General features: G+C 34.7%; 1 protein-coding gene across 1 annotated transcript in view; it reads right to left on the bottom strand.

Moving 5' to 3' along the window:
- The window catches only part of LOC100168865 (acetylcholinesterase), a 46,981-nt gene extending 42,413 nt beyond the window's left edge, over positions 1-4,568 (bottom strand). The window contains exon 1 of the mRNA XM_001948953.5: positions 4,432-4,568. The gene's annotated coding sequence lies outside the window, so the exon portion shown is untranslated. The remainder of the gene's footprint in view (positions 1-4,431) is intronic.
- Positions 4,569-5,721: the final 1,153 nt, after the last annotated feature.

Raw genomic sequence — 5,721 nt, 5'->3', positions numbered from 1 at the left:
TGTTTGATAAAAGAATCACCCAGTATATACAAATAAAATTGACAGTAATAAGTCTGCAACACTTAAAGGAAATTGTAAGGTTAGAAGAATTGCGTGTTGAAAATAAACACCACGCACACTCGTTGTTCTTATTTGTCCAGTAACAAAAAATTCTCTATTAACGGGTATTCCAGGTCTTGGACTTTTGGCAATACAGGAATCGAGTTGATGTTTCAATGATGTTATTTTCCCCTTGCTCATAATTTAGGGTAGAGAGACTGTTCTAAAAGTTTCAATAGCTTCTGTCTATTGATCGGTATTTGAGTCTATATAGTTGATACTTTAAAGAAGTAATTTCTTTCTATCTACCTACTAGAAATAAGAGCGTAATAAGTAAGTCAAAACTACCAATAACTGTCGAAGAGATTTCAGCAAGCATGGTAAAGTAGGTGTTTAAGTGCGATTATCTCTCCCGAGTCCTATAACCACTGTCGTGTGCCGAGGTGGGCTACACGGGCAAAGTACCTGTCGACGTATAATAATATTAAGATGTGTGCTGTCAAGGTTTATTAATGATTTAATTTAAACTGTACATTTTAGTTTCGAAATTCCTGTTGACATAAACCAAACATAATTTCTGTCAAAACACTTTTTATATAGTGATAAATTATAATGTAGAAGTTGCAGTACCAGTTTTTTTGTTAAGCACCACAGAAACATCAAACGAATATAGCTGAGATGTGGTTATACTACACTAATCCCACCACATTGGTCGGAGTAATGCTTTGGTACCTATTTGCGATCTGAAATTTGATAAACTCAAGAATATGATCACGTTCATAAAAAAAAAAATGTAGAAACGTGCTAACCATCGATTTCATATTTCAGTTAGGGACACGTAATAGTTAAGAGTCATTTACTACAAAGAAGTACCCCGTGAAACTTGAAGCCAAAAATCGTGTCCCTACTCGGTGGGCTCTAATAATACAATTACAATAATTACTGTTAAAAACAAACATTACCCACAAGGTGGTTGATTTTTTTAAAACTTTGTCAACTTCCTGTTGATTTAAATCCGCATTTATATCGGTTTTTTTTTTAATTTATACCTCGAAGCAATCTAACTACCTACTTTAGTTCTTAACTCAGATACTTTGCCTAAAGTTTTAAATTTGTTTTTTTTTGCAAAATTCTACTACTTTATCTTTTTTTTAATAAATGAACTTATGTTATGTACTTTATTAATTTCTATAAAACCCGATTCCGTTGTGAGATCATGTAAGATCATTAATATTTCCTAAAAAAAAAAATATCGAGCCCCACGTTGGGCACCCCAATTTATTATATTTTAAAATAAAAATTAATCTCTATGGTTTTAAAAGCTAATGATGATAAATAAATAAAGGCATAATAATGCTTACGGATATACTGCCGTAACAGGAACGACGCTCCACAGAGGACAGCCTTCTCCTGGAGTTCGTTAACACTCGACTCCAAGAGATAGGTATCTTGTGTGTTTCTAGCATGCTTAAGTATTCATAAGTACAAAGTAGTGCATTGATTTGACAATTATGCTGATTTATGTGTCTTCATAATGTCGACGCACTAGTACACTACTTAAATGTGCTAGTTGTAATGTCCCCATTTGCGGTTGTTTATTAATTATTGTAATATGCTTAATTAATGGCTACATCGATATTGCGACAGACCCTATAACCAAGCCCAAGCCTACCATCTGGCTCTAAATTTGGAAAAACAGGAGAGGCATGATGTGTTAAGAAAACTATATTAAAATACCATGTAAATAAATGTTTAGCTTTATATTTTATAATAACAGATCCGAAAATAATAATTAAAACGAAATTTTCAAAGTATTTATGAATTATAAAAATAGATAGGTTAATGTATACGTAATAAATACGTAAAGGCTGCCTACAAAATATATAATAATATTTTATGAGGTTGCGCAAATGTGTAGAATAATACTGTGTATGTTAGTAATAATAATGAGTTACCAAGTATTATTTAATTCATTTAACTTATTTATATTAAAATTTTTAAAAGTGTAAAAATAATGTACATAAATCACACAATTATACACAGGTATACCTAGGGAGGTGGTCCCAACTCCCAGGATTGGGTTTTGAGGTCAGCTGACCCAAAGTTTTTTCTCTCAATACTATGCGCTACCTATTAAGATTTCAGACATGATTACATAATAGGTACCGTTTTTATTTGAACAAATATGACGTACAATGATAGTCATTTAAAATTGTATACAATACTTTCGAGTCTTTACAAATTTACAATATTGTGTCTTATTATATAAATACAATTTTAAATATTACAACACAATGAAACATACCCATTTCCAAATTTAAAAGACTCACAACTATTGATTCAAAATGAAAATACCAAAACAAGCCTACGCGAAGCCCCAGACATAGGCGCAAATAGCGTTTGAGATTTGGGGGGGCTAATAGGGCTAATAGGGCTTTACTTTGATAATATTGAATAAGCTTAAAACAATATGTAGGAAATGTTTGGAAGGGCTATGGACATTTTTGGGAGGGCTTAGCCCCTAAAGTGCCCCTCTATTTGCGCCTATGGGCCCCCAGATAATAACTATTACCTTTGTATTTGATAATAGACTAGTTCACTCTAACAACTGAGTAAAATAGATTATTCTAAACGTACAATTTGGTATGTTATGTATAGTCTGACGGAGACTACACAGCAGCGACGTTTTCTTAAGAGGTTAATATTTTCGTACATTAGTTTATATTAATGATAAATATAGGTACTTGAATCCTTATAAGTGGAAAATATAATTGACTTAAAAATTATTAATATCGGTTTAAAAAACAATTCAATCGTATAACTCTGTTTTTATTAATATGTATCTAAAAGTTTTTATGGAAAATTAATATTTTGCTCTTGAAATATGATATAAATTAAGTAATTCACGAGTGGTTTTCCAGTACCTAAATTCCTATAGTGGGTTTATACCAGAAGAGTGGCCTATCGTGAATTGGGCTGACCCACAGTACTAAAATCCTGGGTACGGCACTGTATAGATAGGTACATAAAATATAAATACGAAATAATTAAGTTATATTTTAAATGCTAATAATACGTCGTATTATTGTCATAAAGATGATGTTTGTCTATTAGATCCCAGTATAAGACGTGTATCATTTGAATAATGAAAATTAAAAATAGATGGTATTAGATACTATTGATGAAGGTACTTATTGGTTATCTCGATTACCTAATTATGCAGAGGACACCACTAGTGTCACAGTATATTCTGTTATCAGAACTACCATATTAGTTATTTGAAAACTATTTTATCACAATTAGTAGTATGACTCTATTTACTTAAACTGCATATTACGTGTATAAAAATTAAAAGTTGTTAAAAGACTTACGTGAATTCCATTAATTGTGTTTAATTGAGCAACCAATTTAAACATTTCGACTTTTTAAGCTTTGAACACAAATTTCTCGTATATAATTATTCAAATTCACTTTAGTATTACAACACGTACTTAACTGCAGCTGACGTCATTTTACGGAAGTGAGTTCCTCAGCTCGACAAAATATAAAGCGTAATGCACATAAAAATTTTAAAATACTGCCAAAAAACGAATTTTTCCTACACCCAACGTAAAATTTTTTTTAAAAATGGAATCTATGACGTTACATAATAAATATCGTTTTGAAAACACTGAAACGTATTCGCAACTTGTATAGGTATTATTATAATAATTGACAAATTTTAGTAAATAATCACTTCCTATTCATTTTTATAATAATATTATGTACTTATATATCAATGATTATAAAAAATAAAAATAAATATTAATCGTACTAAAATAATAAGATTACAATAGTTTTAATAAAGCGATTATAGTCCTCGTCACGTAATATTATTTTGAATATTATAATACAACTTAATGTTTATCAACTAAATCAATAATTATTACAATATTCTTATTGAAGATGGTTTTATACGTTTCGTGTAATCGCTACATATTTAAACCGACCGCGTACTAAGCCATAGACCATAGTACAATAATATATAATACTATTACTGAGTACACCAGAGGTATCAAATTACATAATATTATCATTATCCATACCATAATTTTACGCTTTGTTTAACTGACGTGCACAATAGATATTTATTTATTAATTATTACATATATTTACTGTGAACGCACGTGCGTTGCAAATATTAACACGCGTCGTAGAACCTATGTAAGCTTTTTGCCAAAAAAAAAATTCGATCCATGGGCCATCATCATATCAATAAGTATCAGCTATATTGTTGCCTATCATTATCATTATCATTATTATTATTATTATTATTATTATGATTATTATTATTATTATTATTATTATTATTATTATTATTATTATTATTATATTACAATATTATTGTCATACCTGGATTCAGGGTCGGACTTGACGGGGCACTTGTTGCCTGCGGCCGGGAGCCGGGCGCATCGTAGTCTGTCGGCCGCCGCGGTTATCACTGCCAGCGCCAGCGCCGCCGCCGCTGCTGCCGCCGTCACCGACGACGCCGACGCCGACGCCACCATCGTCGCGCCTCTTCCACCGCGTTCGCCCGCCCCCCATCGACAACGGTACACCGCCGCCGCCACAACACCTGTTCCGCGACCCGCTACCGAACATACACCTACACACACCTCGACCTCGTTGCTGTCCTCTTCTCGCTCTCACCGTACCAGTGCCGCCGCCGTTGCCGTTGACGCTGCGCTGCCCGCTTATGCTGCTGCTGCTCTTGCTGCACGTCCTGCAGCGGCGGTGGCAGTGGAACAGTCGCAGTGGAGTGGCGGAGGGTGACGCCGGGGGTGGAAGGGACGTCGAGAGTCTCGAGCCCTCCCGACCGCGCCGAAAAATCTGGGTTGCCGATCACGCGCAAGCGCAGTCCTAGACGGCGACTCCGACGACTCCGACTCCGACGATGACGACGTCGTCTCCTCCAAATCAATTTATTAGGTACGCAAACACACACGTAGTTACGGCCGTATCGAATTAAAAAACAACCGTTTAATCTATTTGCATATTTGCATAACTTACACAAACACAAACACACACACTCACACAAACACTGTTCATGTGTTATGTATGTAATTACATGACCGCCAAACACATGAAATTATACATTATATATATTCAATGTTGTATATTATTGTGCTTCGTGATGATGCGTCTCGGTGTCATAATATATAGTTACATATTATTATTGTGCGTGCATAAACGTGGACGAGCAACGTTAAGAAAAACGTAGTTTTTTTCAGTTCAAGGTCGCGTGAAAACGTCGATGGACGATCGATGTATATCAAACACACGCACCCACTTTATTAATTTCTACCGTCATGATGTTATACACATTTACCTATTGTATTATGCACATTTTTCGCGTGTATTCTCCTGTACACAACCTTTGTTGGTATTTTGTGTGTGTTTTCTCTCTCTCTCTCTCTCTCCCGTTAAAAGTATACACTCAGTTGGTCTGTCACACACGGGTGTGCATATATACGTACACTATAATATATTGTGTGTATGTATACAAAAACAAACGACACACGGCGGAGATGGCGAGGTAAGAGAGGAAAAAAAGGAAAACTACCATTTGTACACATCGCCTCGCCGACGACCATCCCCTGTAACCCTTCCCGGACGTCGTCATCTCACCGGCGTTCCTTCGCG

The sequence above is a fragment of the Acyrthosiphon pisum genome, chromosome A1 (assembly GCF_005508785.2).
Source record: "Acyrthosiphon pisum isolate AL4f chromosome A1, pea_aphid_22Mar2018_4r6ur, whole genome shotgun sequence".
Classification (NCBI taxonomy): domain Eukaryota; kingdom Metazoa; phylum Arthropoda; class Insecta; order Hemiptera; family Aphididae; genus Acyrthosiphon; species Acyrthosiphon pisum.
The sequence above is the reverse complement of the archived record's forward strand: the minus strand, read 5'-3'. Positions and strand labels throughout refer to the sequence as shown.